The 15,831-nt window shown below is 45.1% G+C and overlaps 7 non-coding genes across 7 annotated transcripts; all 7 read left to right on the top strand.

Annotated features, from left to right (window-relative positions):
• Window positions 1–751: 751 nt before the first annotated feature.
• On the top strand, window positions 752–943 carry LOC130301081 (U2 spliceosomal RNA). The gene has a single exon (XR_008851797.1). It is a non-coding gene; the product is annotated as a U2 spliceosomal RNA (small nuclear RNA).
• A 2,082-nt stretch (window positions 944–3,025) lies between these two features.
• On the top strand, window positions 3,026–3,216 carry LOC130301035 (U2 spliceosomal RNA). Its single transcript, XR_008851754.1, has one exon. It is a non-coding gene; the product is annotated as a U2 spliceosomal RNA (small nuclear RNA).
• A 2,086-nt stretch (window positions 3,217–5,302) lies between these two features.
• On the top strand, window positions 5,303–5,493 carry LOC130301080 (U2 spliceosomal RNA). Its single transcript, XR_008851796.1, has one exon. It is a non-coding gene; the product is annotated as a U2 spliceosomal RNA (small nuclear RNA).
• Window positions 5,494–7,571: 2,078 nt separating this feature from the next.
• LOC130301068 (U2 spliceosomal RNA) lies at window positions 7,572–7,762 on the top strand. Its single transcript, XR_008851786.1, has one exon. It is a non-coding gene; the product is annotated as a U2 spliceosomal RNA (small nuclear RNA).
• Window positions 7,763–9,844: 2,082 nt separating this feature from the next.
• Window positions 9,845–10,035, top strand: LOC130301057 (U2 spliceosomal RNA). Its single transcript, XR_008851775.1, has one exon. It is a non-coding gene; the product is annotated as a U2 spliceosomal RNA (small nuclear RNA).
• A 2,099-nt stretch (window positions 10,036–12,134) lies between these two features.
• LOC130301046 (U2 spliceosomal RNA) lies at window positions 12,135–12,325 on the top strand. Its single transcript, XR_008851764.1, has one exon. It is a non-coding gene; the product is annotated as a U2 spliceosomal RNA (small nuclear RNA).
• Window positions 12,326–14,412: 2,087 nt separating this feature from the next.
• Window positions 14,413–14,603, top strand: LOC130301034 (U2 spliceosomal RNA). The gene has a single exon (XR_008851753.1). It is a non-coding gene; the product is annotated as a U2 spliceosomal RNA (small nuclear RNA).
• Window positions 14,604–15,831: the final 1,228 nt, after the last annotated feature.

Below are 15,831 nucleotides of genomic sequence, written 5' to 3'. Positions count from 1 at the left end.
AAAATGAGAGATTATATGAAGTACCATTCTGCACTAATGCTCAGTCTGTGAAGATTTGGAAGTTTTTTAAAGTTATTGGACTATCAAACAGACAAAAAGACGTTAGTTGGATGTCCTTTCATGGCTGCCTCCCAACCCGATCTTTTTTAAATGGAAGAGGTTTGAGAATAAGTGACAGATGCCCAAGAGAGGGTTGTGGAGGTAGAGAAGACTTAGTGCACCTTTATTGGGACTGTTTTTATGCAAAATAATTTTTTATGTTTTTAAAGAAGTTTTTAATCCAACTCACTGGATATAACAGTTTTTCTTTTGAGAAAGTTTTTATTGGTCAAGATCTTAGTAAAAAGGAAGATACACGTACTAATTGGATTCTTTTTTCTGTTTTTAAAGAGGTTTTATGGGACTCACGCAATTTGCTTGTTTTTAAAAATGTTGTTATTTCTCCGAGGGAATTGAAAAGATTGTTTTTAGGAAGGATTTTTACTATCTTTCTACTGGACAAAAAGAGAATTGGTGAAGAAGAAGCGGAGAAAATCTGGATGCATACACGATGGAAAAATTTATAAGAAGTACGTAAAGGAGAAAGCTGTAAGTTTTTGACCAATTTCTGTGATTGTTTTTGACATGTTTTTTTGTTTGGTCACTTTTTCTTGGCACTCGGTTCCCTTAGTTAGTTTTTTCCGTATGATGTTTTTTCAGATATTGTTTTAAGTGACGAGTCTTGGTAGGTGACCTGATGATCGTCCAAACAATAGTCTGTAACTGAGGAAAAAAAAAAAAAAAAAAAAAATCTGTTCTTATCAGTTTAATATCTGATACGTCCCCTATCTGGGGACCATATATTAAATGGATTTTTGAGAACGGGGGCCGATTTCGAAGCTTGCTTCCGTCGCCCTATGCATTGACCCGATATGGCAGTATCTTCGGGTACAGTGCACCACCCCCTTACAGGGTTAAAAAGAAAGATTCCTACTTTCATTGCTACCTGCTTGCTGGCTAGCCAGCTAGCCAGCCCTGTGGGCCTTGCTGCTGCTGCAGCCAAAAAACAAAAGGTGGTGCTGCTGCTTCTGCTGCTTCTGCTTGTGTCTGGCCGCTGTTGGAGCGTCCAGGCACAGGACTTCTGCTGCTGCTGACTAAATGGCCTCCTTAATTGGATCATTTGAGTAGCCAGCACACCTGTGCAGGTAGGGCATGACATGATAGGCAGCTGCCTTGATAGCGGGTGGGTGCTGAATGTTCCTAATTGACAAAATAAGATTAATGCTTATGAAGAAATATAAAATCTCATCCCTTCCCCAATATCGCGCCACACCCCTACCCCTTAATTCCCTGGTTGAACTTGATGGACATATGTCTTTTTTCGACCGTACTAACTATGTAACTATGTAACATAACATGGGGGGGGGGGGGGGGGGTCTCCTGGCTGTTCACACAGGTGTGTCATTGCTGTACATTGACCATGCATTGCTTCTGTGGTATTGCAAAGGCAAAGACAAATGCTTCCAGCCATCCATTGCACTAATGGATTGGTCATCAGCTGGCTGTCTATGTCCCGCATCAATATAGACCAAAGTACAGAGGGTTAGGCTATGCTATTGTGCACCTACCTGATGCATCAGAAGGTGCGAGGCCCTTGCTAAATTCTGTGCACAGACTTTGAGATCTATACTTTAGACTGTATCTAAACCTGCTCCAACATGGACTGACATTCTGGCCTACTTTCAGCCGATGCGACTTGTCTGTCGCTGAACAGTCGCTTTTTATGTATTCAGCACCTATGTATAATGTTGTAAAAATGCTCTAGAAGCTAAAGTCGCAGAAATGTCACACATATTTGGCCTGCAACTTTCTGTGCGACAAATTCAGACAGGAAAAATCAGTATAAATCCTTAGAAAATTATCCCCCAGTGTCTCCATCTGCTGGCGGTATTGAATAAGCATTGCTGCACTGATGGGGTATGCATTAGACGAAAAAAAAGAAGAAAAAGAAGAATAATACGCCCAGAAAAGAGGCGAAAAGGAAAAAAACGTAAAAAAACGTGAAAAAAAAGTAAGAGGAAGAGAAGGGAAAAAAAGGTGGAAATGGGTTTAAAAGTGATTTCGGCGGAGAAATATATATATATATATATATATATATATATATATATATATACGCGCACACACACACATATATATAAACGTATTCTCCGTTGAGATATTGCAGCCGCTGCTGTGTCCAGGCCCAGGAGCCTTAGCACTGTGCTGTGATGTCACTCAATACCACTGACATCACTAGGTGTAAACAACATCTCTCCTTTGCTGTGTATGTGACTATGGAGCTGTTTGGTGATGTCGTCTATTATGGCCTTCATAGAAGCAACAGGAGATTGTTGCATCCATCTAGAACCCTCAGAACTACAGTGCTATGATGTCACTCACTTCCACAGGCCTTGCAGAGTGTAAACAACAACAACCCAGCTTTGTTGTGTATGTAACCATAGGGATTTGTGATGTCACCTAGAACCTTCACAGCAGCGACAGCTTTATGAGGAGCATCAGCACTGCTCTGCCTGAGCAGAACCATCACCGCCATAGGTTGTCAAATAACCCGGATTTAACCCACACAGGTAAGTCCAATGGGGTGCAGGCATGTCCTCTATGCTTACAGCTTCCCGTGGGTGTTGGTTTGATACCGTTTGGGGACAGCCAAGGAGGCATCTGCAGGCAACAAAGGTAGGTGTGTGCTTGTGTGTGTGTTTCCTATGCAGATCCTAAGCCCAGTGTCACATGCAAGTAGGAGGAGTAAGAAGGGTTCCTGGCAAATCCGGGTTATGGATTGCATTTAAAAAGGCCCCGTGGGAGTGCAATGGGCCCCTGTCTTGCTGCTTAGCAATAATGGTATGGGTTTAGGTTCTGCTGTGTGTACTGGTGGTTGACTGCCCCCCAGCCCAGAGTGTGCATGGAAAATTGTCTGGCAGCCTCCCTGACAGCAAGCAGTGATAGTGCCCATGAAGGGGACCTTGTTGGGCCCGCCCCTTTCACGGTTATCGCTTCTCGGCCTTTTGGCTAAGATCAAGTGTAGTATCTGTTCTTATCAGTTTAATATCTGATACGTCCCCTATCTGGGGACCATATATTAAATGGATTTTTGAGAACGGGGGCCGATTTCGAAGCTTGCTTCCGTCGCCCTATGCATTGACCCGATATGGCAGTATCTTCGGGTACAGTGCACCACCCCCTTACAGGGTTAAAAAGAAAGATTCCTACTTTCATTGCTACCTGCTTGCTGGCTAGCCAGCTAGCCAGCCCTGTGGGCCTTGCTGCTGCTGCAGCCAAAAAACAAAAGGTGGTGCTGCTGCTTCTGCTGCTTCTGCTTGTGTCTGGCCGCTGTTGGAGCGTCCAGGCACAGGACTTCTGCTGCTGCTGACTAAATGGCCTCCTTAATTGGATCATTTGAGTAGCCAGCACACCTGTGCAGGTAGGGCATGACATGATAGGCAGCTGCCTTGATAGCGGGTGGGTGCTGAATGTTCCTAATTGACAAAATAAGATTAATGCTTATGAAGAAATATAAAATCTCATCCCTTCCCCAATATCGCGCCACACCCCTACCCCTTAATTCCCTGGTTGAACTTGATGGACATATGTCTTTTTTCGACCGTACTAACTATGTAACTATGTAACATAACATGGGGGGGGGGGGGTCTCCTGGCTGTTCACACAGGTGTGTCATTGCTGTACATTGACCATGCATTGCTTCTGTGGTATTGCAAAGGCAAAGACAAATGCTTCCAGCCATCCATTGCACTAATGGATTGGTCATCAGCTGGCTGTCTATGTCCCGCATCAATATAGACCAAAGTACAGAGGGTTAGGCTATGCTATTGTGCACCTACCTGATGCATCAGAAGGTGCGAGGCCCTTGCTAAATTCTGTGCACAGACTTTGAGATCTATACTTTAGACTGTATCTAAACCTGCTCCAACATGGACTGACATTCTGGCCTACTTTCAGCCGATGCGACTTGTCTGTCGCTGAACAGTCGCTTTTTATGTATTCAGCACCTATGTATAATGTTGTAAAAATGCTCTAGAAGCTAAAGTCGCAGAAATGTCACACATATTTGGCCTGCAACTTTCTGTGCGACAAATTCAGACAGGAAAAATCAGTATAAATCCTTAGAAAATTATCCCCCAGTGTCTCCATCTGCTGGCGGTATTGAATAAGCATTGCTGCACTGATGGGGTATGCATTAGACGAAAAAAAAGAAGAAAAAGAAGAATAATACGCCCAGAAAAGAGGCGAAAAGGAGAAAAACGTAAAAAAAACGTGAAAAAAAAGTAAGAGGAAGAGAAGGGAAAAAAAGGTGGAAATGGGTTTAAAAGTGATTTCGGCGGAGAAATATATATATATATATATATATATATATATATATATATATATATATATACGCGCACACACACACATATATATAAACGTATTCTCCGTTGAGATATTGCAGCCGCTGCTGTGTCCAGGCCCAGGAGCCTTAGCACTGTGCTGTGATGTCACTCAATACCACTGACATCACTAGGTGTAAACAACATCTCTCCTTTGCTGTGTATGTGACTATGGAGCTGTTTGGTGATGTCGTCTATTATGGCCTTCATAGAAGCAACAGGAGATTGTTGCATCCATCTAGAACCCTCAGAACTACAGTGCTATGATGTCACTCACTTCCACAGGCCTTGCAGAGTGTAAACAACAACAACCCAGCTTTGTTGTGTATGTAACCATAGGGATTTGTGATGTCACCTAGAACCTTCACAGCAGCGACAGCTTTATGAGGAGCATCAGCACTGCTCTGCCTGAGCAGAACCATCACCGCCATAGGTTGTCAAATAACCCGGATTTAACCCACACAGGTAAGTCCAATGGGGTGCAGGCATGTCCTCTATGCTTACAGCTTCCCGTGGGTGTTGGTTTGATACCGTTTGGGGACAGCCAAGGAGGCATCTGCAGGCAACAAAGGTAGGTGTGTGCTTGTGTGTGTGTTTCCTATGCAGATCCTAAGCCCAGTGTCACATGCAAGTAGGAGGAGTAAGAAGGGTTCCTGGCAAATCCGGGTTATGGATTGCATTTAAAAAGGCCCCGTGGGAGTGCAATGGGCCCCTGTCTTGCTGCTTAGCAATAATGGTATGGGTTTAGGTTCTGCTGTGTGTACTGGTGGTTGACTGCCCCCCAGCCCAGAGTGTGCATGGAAAATTGTCTGGCAGCCTCCCTGACAGCAAGCAGTGATAGTGCCCATGAAGGGGACCTTGTTGGGCCCGCCCCTTTCACGGTTATCGCTTCTCGGCCTTTTGGCTAAGATCAAGTGTAGTATCTGTTCTTATCAGTTTAATATCTGATACGTCCCCTATCTGGGGACCATATATTAAATGGATTTTTGAGAACGGGGGCCGATTTCGAAGCTTGCTTCCGTCGCCCTATGCATTGACCCGATATGGCAGTATCTTCGGGTACAGTGCACCACCCCCTTACAGGGTTAAAAAGAAAGATTCCTACTTTCATTGCTACCTGCTTGCTGGCTAGCCAGCTAGCCAGCCCTGTGGGCCTTGCTGCTGCTGCAGCCAAAAAACAAAAGGTGGTGCTGCTGCTTCTGCTGCTTCTGCTTGTGTCTGGCCGCTGTTGGAGCGTCCAGGCACAGGACTTCTGCTGCTGCTGACTAAATGGCCTCCTTAATTGGATCATTTGAGTAGCCAGCACACCTGTGCAGGTAGGGCATGACATGATAGGCAGCTGCCTTGATAGCGGGTGGGTGCTGAATGTTCCTAATTGACAAAATAAGATTAATGCTTATGAAGAAATATAAAATCTCATCCCTTCCCCAATATCGCGCCACACCCCTACCCCTTAATTCCCTGGTTGAACTTGATGGACATATGTCTTTTTTCGACCGTACTAACTATGTAACTATGTAACATAACATGGGGGGGGGGGGGGGGTCTCCTGGCTGTTCACACAGGTGTGTCATTGCTGTACATTGACCATGCATTGCTTCTGTGGTATTGCAAAGGCAAAGACAAATGCTTCCAGCCATCCATTGCACTAATGGATTGGTCATCAGCTGGCTGTCTATGTCCCGCATCAATATAGACCAAAGTACAGAGGGTTAGGCTATGCTATTGTGCACCTACCTGATGCATCAGAAGGTGCGAGGCCCTTGCTAAATTCTGTGCACAGACTTTGAGATCTATACTTTAGACTGTATCTAAACCTGCTCCAACATGGACTGACATTCTGGCCTACTTTCAGCCGATGCGACTTGTCTGTCGCTGAACAGTCGCTTTTTATGTATTCAGCACCTATGTATAATGTTGTAAAAATGCTCTAGAAGCTAAAGTCGCAGAAATGTCACACATATTTGGCCTGCAACTTTCTGTGCGACAAATTCAGACAGGAAAAATCAGTATAAATCCTTAGAAAATTATCCCCCAGTGTCTCCATCTGCTGGCGGTATTGAATAAGCATTGCTGCACTGATGGGGTATGCATTAGACGAAAAAAAAGAAGAAAAAGAAGAATAATACGCCCAGAAAAGAGGCGAAAAGGAGAAAAACGTAAAAAAACGTGAAAAAAAAGTAAGAGGAAGAGAAGGGAAAAAAAGGTGGAAATGGGTTTAAAAGTGATTTCGGCGGAGAAATATATATATATATATATATATATATATATATATATATACGCGCACACACACACATATATATAAACGTATTCTCCGTTGAGATATTGCAGCCGCTGCTGTGTCCAGGCCCAGGAGCCTTAGCACTGTGCTGTGATGTCACTCAATACCACTGACATCACTAGGTGTAAACAACATCTCTCCTTTGCTGTGTATGTGACTATGGAGCTGTTTGGTGATGTCGTCTATTATGGCCTTCATAGAAGCAACAGGAGATTGTTGCATCCATCTAGAACCCTCAGAACTACAGTGCTATGATGTCACTCACTTCCACAGGCCTTGCAGAGTGTAAACAACAACAACCCAGCTTTGTTGTGTATGTAACCATAGGGATTTGTGATGTCACCTAGAACCTTCACAGCAGCGACAGCTTTATGAGGAGCATCAGCACTGCTCTGCCTGAGCAGAACCATCACCGCCATAGGTTGTCAAATAACCCGGATTTAACCCACACAGGTAAGTCCAATGGGGTGCAGGCATGTCCTCTATGCTTACAGCTTCCCGTGGGTGTTGGTTTGATACCGTTTGGGGACAGCCAAGGAGGCATCTGCAGGCAACAAAGGTAGGTGTGTGCTTGTGTGTGTGTTTCCTATGCAGATCCTAAGCCCAGTGTCACATGCAAGTAGGAGGAGTAAGAAGGGTTCCTGGCAAATCCGGGTTATGGATTGCATTTAAAAAGGCCCCGTGGGAGTGCAATGGGCCCCTGTCTTGCTGCTTAGCAATAATGGTATGGGTTTAGGTTCTGCTGTGTGTACTGGTGGTTGACTGCCCCCCAGCCCAGAGTGTGCATGGAAAATTGTCTGGCAGCCTCCCTGACAGCAAGCAGTGATAGTGCCCATGAAGGGGACCTTGTTGGGCCCGCCCCTTTCACGGTTATCGCTTCTCGGCCTTTTGGCTAAGATCAAGTGTAGTATCTGTTCTTATCAGTTTAATATCTGATACGTCCCCTATCTGGGGACCATATATTAAATGGATTTTTGAGAACGGGGGCCGATTTCGAAGCTTGCTTCCGTCGCCCTATGCATTGACCCGATATGGCAGTATCTTCGGGTACAGTGCACCACCCCCTTACAGGGTTAAAAAGAAAGATTCCTACTTTCATTGCTACCTGCTTGCTGGCTAGCCAGCTAGCCAGCCCTGTGGGCCTTGCTGCTGCTGCAGCCAAAAAACAAAAGGTGGTGCTGCTGCTTCTGCTGCTTCTGCTTGTGTCTGGCCGCTGTTGGAGCGTCCAGGCACAGGACTTCTGCTGCTGCTGACTAAATGGCCTCCTTAATTGGATCATTTGAGTAGCCAGCACACCTGTGCAGGTAGGGCATGACATGATAGGCAGCTGCCTTGATAGCGGGTGGGTGCTGAATGTTCCTAATTGACAAAATAAGATTAATGCTTATGAAGAAATATAAAATCTCATCCCTTCCCCAATATCGCGCCACACCCCTACCCCTTAATTCCCTGGTTGAACTTGATGGACATATGTCTTTTTTCGACCGTACTAACTATGTAACTATGTAACATAACATGGGGGGGGGGGGGGGGGGTCTCCTGGCTGTTCACACAGGTGTGTCATTGCTGTACATTGACCATGCATTGCTTCTGTGGTATTGCAAAGGCAAAGACAAATGCTTCCAGCCATCCATTGCACTAATGGATTGGTCATCAGCTGGCTGTCTATGTCCCGCATCAATATAGACCAAAGTACAGAGGGTTAGGCTATGCTATTGTGCACCTACCTGATGCATCAGAAGGTGCGAGGCCCTTGCTAAATTCTGTGCACAGACTTTGAGATCTATACTTTAGACTGTATCTAAACCTGCTCCAACATGGACTGACATTCTGGCCTACTTTCAGCCGATGCGACTTGTCTGTCGCTGAACAGTCGCTTTTTATGTATTCAGCACCTATGTATAATGTTGTAAAAATGCTCTAGAAGCTAAAGTCGCAGAAATGTCACACATATTTGGCCTGCAACTTTCTGTGCGACAAATTCAGACAGGAAAAATCAGTATAAATCCTTAGAAAATTATCCCCCAGTGTCTCCATCTGCTGGCGGTATTGAATAAGCATTGCTGCACTGATGGGGTATGCATTAGACGAAAAAAAAGAAGAAAAAGAAGAATAATACGCCCAGAAAAGAGGCGAAAAGGAGAAAAACGTAAAAAAACGTGAAAAAAAAGTAAGAGGAAGAGAAGGGAAAAAAAGGTGGAAATGGGTTTAAAAGTGATTTCGGCGGAGAAATATATATATATATATATATATATATATATATATATATATACGCGCACACACACACATATATATAAACGTATTCTCCGTTGAGATATTGCAGCCGCTGCTGTGTCCAGGCCCAGGAGCCTTAGCACTGTGCTGTGATGTCACTCAATACCACTGACATCACTAGGTGTAAACAACATCTCTCCTTTGCTGTGTATGTGACTATGGAGCTGTTTGGTGATGTCGTCTATTATGGCCTTCATAGAAGCAACAGGAGATTGTTGCATCCATCTAGAACCCTCAGAACTACAGTGCTATGATGTCACTCACTTCCACAGGCCTTGCAGAGTGTAAACAACAACAACCCAGCTTTGTTGTGTATGTAACCATAGGGATTTGTGATGTCACCTAGAACCTTCACAGCAGCGACAGCTTTATGAGGAGCATCAGCACTGCTCTGCCTGAGCAGAACCATCACCGCCATAGGTTGTCAAATAACCCGGATTTAACCCACACAGGTAAGTCCAATGGGGTGCAGGCATGTCCTCTATGCTTACAGCTTCCCGTGGGTGTTGGTTTGATACCGTTTGGGGACAGCCAAGGAGGCATCTGCAGGCAACAAAGGTAGGTGTGTGCTTGTGTGTGTGTTTCCTATGCAGATCCTAAGCCCAGTGTCACATGCAAGTAGGAGGAGTAAGAAGGGTTCCTGGCAAATCCGGGTTATGGATTGCATTTAAAAAGGCCCCGTGGGAGTGCAATGGGCCCCTGTCTTGCTGCTTAGCAATAATGGTATGGGTTTAGGTTCTGCTGTGTGTACTGGTGGTTGACTGCCCCCCAGCCCAGAGTGTGCATGGAAAATTGTCTGGCAGCCTCCCTGACAGCAAGCAGTGATAGTGCCCATGAAGGGGACCTTGTTGGGCCCGCCCCTTTCACGGTTATCGCTTCTCGGCCTTTTGGCTAAGATCAAGTGTAGTATCTGTTCTTATCAGTTTAATATCTGATACGTCCCCTATCTGGGGACCATATATTAAATGGATTTTTGAGAACGGGGGCCGATTTCGAAGCTTGCTTCCGTCGCCCTATGCATTGACCCGATATGGCAGTATCTTCGGGTACAGTGCACCACCCCCTTACAGGGTTAAAAAGAAAGATTCCTACTTTCATTGCTACCTGCTTGCTGGCTAGCCAGCTAGCCAGCCCTGTGGGCCTTGCTGCTGCTGCAGCCAAAAAACAAAAGGTGGTGCTGCTGCTTCTGCTGCTTCTGCTTGTGTCTGGCCGCTGTTGGAGCGTCCAGGCACAGGACTTCTGCTGCTGCTGACTAAATGGCCTCCTTAATTGGATCATTTGAGTAGCCAGCACACCTGTGCAGGTAGGGCATGACATGATAGGCAGCTGCCTTGATAGCGGGTGGGTGCTGAATGTTCCTAATTGACAAAATAAGATTAATGCTTATGAAGAAATATAAAATCTCATCCCTTCCCCAATATCGCGCCACACCCCTACCCCTTAATTCCCTGGTTGAACTTGATGGACATATGTCTTTTTTCGACCGTACTAACTATGTAACTATGTAACATAACATGGGGGGGGGGGGGGGGGTCTCCTGGCTGTTCACACAGGTGTGTCATTGCTGTACATTGACCATGCATTGCTTCTGTGGTATTGCAAAGGCAAAGACAAATGCTTCCAGCCATCCATTGCACTAATGGATTGGTCATCAGCTGGCTGTCTATGTCCCGCATCAATATAGACCAAAGTACAGAGGGTTAGGCTATGCTATTGTGCACCTACCTGATGCATCAGAAGGTGCGAGGCCCTTGCTAAATTCTGTGCACAGACTTTGAGATCTATACTTTAGACTGTATCTAAACCTGCTCCAACATGGACTGACATTCTGGCCTACTTTCAGCCGATGCGACTTGTCTGTCGCTGAACAGTCGCTTTTTATGTATTCAGCACCTATGTATAATGTTGTAAAAATGCTCTAGAAGCTAAAGTCGCAGAAATGTCACACATATTTGGCCTGCAACTTTCTGTGCGACAAATTCAGACAGGAAAAATCAGTATAAATCCTTAGAAAATTATCCCCCAGTGTCTCCATCTGCTGGCGGTATTGAATAAGCATTGCTGCACTGATGGGGTATGCATTAGACGAAAAAAAAGAAGAAAAAGAAGAATAATACGCCCAGAAAAGAGGCGAAAAGGAGAAAAACGTAAAAAAACGTGAAAAAAAAGTAAGAGGAAGAGAAGGGAAAAAAAGGTGGAAATGGGTTTAAAAGTGATTTCGGCGGAGAAATATATATATATATATATATATATATATATATATATATATATATATATATATATATATACGCGCACACACACACATATATATAAACGTATTCTCCGTTGAGATATTGCAGCCGCTGCTGTGTCCAGGCCCAGGAGCCTTAGCACTGTGCTGTGATGTCACTCAATACCACTGACATCACTAGGTGTAAACAACATCTCTCCTTTGCTGTGTATGTGACTATGGAGCTGTTTGGTGATGTCGTCTATTATGGCCTTCATAGAAGCAACAGGAGATTGTTGCATCCATCTAGAACCCTCAGAACTACAGTGCTATGATGTCACTCACTTCCACAGGCCTTGCAGAGTGTAAACAACAACAACCCAGCTTTGTTGTGTATGTAACCATAGGGATTTGTGATGTCACCTAGAACCTTCACAGCAGCGACAGCTTTATGAGGAGCATCAGCACTGCTCTGCCTGAGCAGAACCATCACCGCCATAGGTTGTCAAATAACCCGGATTTAACCCACACAGGTAAGTCCAATGGGGTGCAGGCATGTCCTCTATGCTTACAGCTTCCCGTGGGTGTTGGTTTGATACCGTTTGGGGACAGCCAAGGAGGCATCTGCAGGCAACAAAGGTAGGTGTGTGCTTGTGTGTGTGTTTCCTATGCAGATCCTAAGCCCAGTGTCACATGCAAGTAGGAGGAGTAAGAAGGGTTCCTGGCAAATCCGGGTTATGGATTGCATTTAAAAAGGCCCCGTGGGAGTGCAATGGGCCCCTGTCTTGCTGCTTAGCAATAATGGTATGGGTTTAGGTTCTGCTGTGTGTACTGGTGGTTGACTGCCCCCCAGCCCAGAGTGTGCATGGAAAATTGTCTGGCAGCCTCCCTGACAGCAAGCAGTGATAGTGCCCATGAAGGGGACCTTGTTGGGCCCGCCCCTTTCACGGTTATCGCTTCTCGGCCTTTTGGCTAAGATCAAGTGTAGTATCTGTTCTTATCAGTTTAATATCTGATACGTCCCCTATCTGGGGACCATATATTAAATGGATTTTTGAGAACGGGGGCCGATTTCGAAGCTTGCTTCCGTCGCCCTATGCATTGACCCGATATGGCAGTATCTTCGGGTACAGTGCACCACCCCCTTACAGGGTTAAAAAGAAAGATTCCTACTTTCATTGCTACCTGCTTGCTGGCTAGCCAGCTAGCCAGCCCTGTGGGCCTTGCTGCTGCTGCAGCCAAAAAACAAAAGGTGGTGCTGCTGCTGCTTCTGCTGCTTCTGCTTGTGTCTGGCCGCTGTTGGAGCGTCCAGGCACAGGACTTCTGCTGCTGCTGACTAAATGGCCTCCTTAATTGGATCATTTGAGTAGCCAGCACACCTGTGCAGGTAGGGCATGACATGATAGGCAGCTGCCTTGATAGCGGGTGGGTGCTGAATGTTCCTAATTGACAAAATAAGATTAATGCTTATGAAGAAATATAAAATCTCATCCCTTCCCCAATATCGCGCCACACCCCTACCCCTTAATTCCCTGGTTGAACTTGATGGACATATGTCTTTTTTCGACCGTACTAACTATGTAACTATGTAACATAACATGGGGGGGGGGGGGGTCTCCTGGCTGTTCACACAGGTGTGTCATTGCTGTACATTGACCATGCATTGCTTCTGTGGTATTGCAAAGGCAAAGACAAATGCTTCCAGCCATCCATTGCACTAATGGATTGGTCATCAGCTGGCTGTCTATGTCCCGCATCAATATAGACCAAAGTACAGAGGGTTAGGCTATGCTATTGTGCACCTACCTGATGCATCAGAAGGTGCGAGGCCCTTGCTAAATTCTGTGCACAGACTTTGAGATCTATACTTTAGACTGTATCTAAACCTGCTCCAACATGGACTGACATTCTGGCCTACTTTCAGCCGATGCGACTTGTCTGTCGCTGAACAGTCGCTTTTTATGTATTCAGCACCTATGTATAATGTTGTAAAAATGCTCTAGAAGCTAAAGTCGCAGAAATGTCACACATATTTGGCCTGCAACTTTCTGTGCGACAAATTCAGACAGGAAAAATCAGTATAAATCCTTAGAAAATTATCCCCCAGTGTCTCCATCTGCTGGCGGTATTGAATAAGCATTGCTGCACTGATGGGGTATGCATTAGACGAAAAAAAAGAAGAAAAAGAAGAATAATACGCCCAGAAAAGAGGCGAAAAGGAGAAAAACGTAAAAAAACGTGAAAAAAAAGTAAGAGGAAGAGAAGGGAAAAAAAGGTGGAAATGGGTTTAAAAGTGATTTCGGCGGAGAAATATATATATATATATATATATATATATATATATATATATATATATACGCGCACACACACACATATATATAAACGTATTCTCCGTTGAGATATTGCAGCCGCTGCTGTGTCCAGGCCCAGGAGCCTTAGCACTGTGCTGTGATGTCACTCAATACCACTGACATCACTAGGTGTAAACAACATCTCTCCTTTGCTGTGTATGTGACTATGGAGCTGTTTGGTGATGTCGTCTATTATGGCCTTCATAGAAGCAACAGGAGATTGTTGCATCCATCTAGAACCCTCAGAACTACAGTGCTATGATGTCACTCACTTCCACAGGCCTTGCAGAGTGTAAACAACAACAACCCAGCTTTGTTGTGTATGTAACCATAGGGATTTGTGATGTCACCTAGAACCTTCACAGCAGCGACAGCTTTATGAGGAGCATCAGCACTGCTCTGCCTGAGCAGAACCATCACCGCCATAGGTTGTCAAATAACCCGGATTTAACCCACACAGGTAAGTCCAATGGGGTGCAGGCATGTCCTCTATGCTTACAGCTTCCCGTGGGTGTTGGTTTGATACCGTTTGGGGACAGCCAAGGAGGCATCTGCAGGCAACAAAGGTAGGTGTGTGCTTGTGTGTGTGTTTCCTATGCAGATCCTAAGCCCAGTGTCACATGCAAGTAGGAGGAGTAAGAAGGGTTCCTGGCAAATCCGGGTTATGGATTGCATTTAAAAAGGCCCCGTGGGAGTGCAATGGGCCCCTGTCTTGCTGCTTAGCAATAATGGTATGGGTTTAGGTTCTGCTGTGTGTACTGGTGGTTGACTGCCCCCCAGCCCAGAGTGTGCATGGAAAATTGTCTGGCAGCCTCCCTGACAGCAAGCAGTGATAGTGCCCATGAAGGGGACCTTGTTGGGCCCGCCCCTTTCACGGTTATCGCTTCTCGGCCTTTTGGCTAAGATCAAGTGTAGTATCTGTTCTTATCAGTTTAATATCTGATACGTCCCCTATCTGGGGACCATATATTAAATGGATTTTTGAGAACGGGGGCCGATTTCGAAGCTTGCTTCCGTCGCCCTATGCATTGACCCGATATGGCAGTATCTTCGGGTACAGTGCACCACCCCCTTACAGGGTTAAAAAGAAAGATTCCTACTTTCATTGCTACCTGCTTGCTGGCTAGCCAGCTAGCCAGCCCTGTGGGCCTTGCTGCTGCTGCTGCAGCCAAAAAACAAAAGGTGGTGCTGCTGCTGCTTCTGCTGCTTCTGCTTCTGCTTGTGTCTGGCCGCTGTTGGAGCGTCCAGGCACAGGACTTCTGCTGCTGCTGACTAAATGGCCTCCTTAATTGGATCATTTGAGTAGCCAGCACACCTGTGCAGGTAGGGCATGACATGATAGGCAGCTGCCTTGATAGCGGGTGGGTGCTGAATGTTCCTAATTGACAAAATAAGATTAATGCTTATGAAGAAATATAAAATCTCATCCCTTCCCCAATATCGCGCCACACCCCTACCCCTTAATTCCCTGGTTGAACTTGATGGACATATGTCTTTTTTCGACCGTACTAACTATGTAACTATGTAACATAACATGGGGGGGGGTCTCCTGGCTGTTCACACAGGTGTGTCATTGCTGTACATTGACCATGCATTGCTTCTGTGGTATTGCAAAGGCAAAGACAAATGCTTCCAGCCATCCATTGCACTAATGGATTGGTCATCAGCTGGCTGTCTATGTCCCGCATCAATATAGACCAAAGTACAGAGGGTTAGGCTATGCTATTGTGCACCTACCTGATGCATCAGAAGGTGCGAGGCCCTTGCTAAATTCTGTGCACAGACTTTGAGATCTATACTTTAGACTGTATCTAAACCTGCTCCAACATGGACTGACATTCTGGCCTACTTTCAGCCGATGCGACTTGTCTGTCGCTGAACAGTCGCTTTTTATGTATTCAGCACCTATGTATAATGTTGTAAAAATGCTCTAGAAGCTAAAGTCGCAGAAATGTCACACATATTTGGCCTGCAACTTTCTGTGCGACAAATTCAGACAGGAAAAATCAGTATAAATCCTTAGAAAATTATCCCCCAGTGTCTCCATCTGCTGGCGGTATTGAATAAGCATTGCTGCACTGATGGGGTATGCATTAGACGAAAAAAAAGAAGAAAAAGAAGAATAATACGCCCAGAAAAGAGGCGAAAAGGAGAAAAACGTAAAAAAACGTGAAAAAAAAGTAAGAGGAAGAGAAGGGAAAAAAAGGTGGAAATGGGTTTAAAAGTGATTTCGGCGGAGAAATATATATATATATATATATATATATATATATATATATATATATACGCGCACACACA

Source organism: Hyla sarda, unplaced genomic scaffold, assembly GCF_029499605.1.
Source record: "Hyla sarda isolate aHylSar1 unplaced genomic scaffold, aHylSar1.hap1 scaffold_1108, whole genome shotgun sequence".
NCBI lineage: Eukaryota > Metazoa > Chordata > Amphibia > Anura > Hylidae > Hyla > Hyla sarda.
The sequence above is the reverse complement of the archived record's forward strand: the minus strand, read 5'-3'. Positions and strand labels throughout refer to the sequence as shown.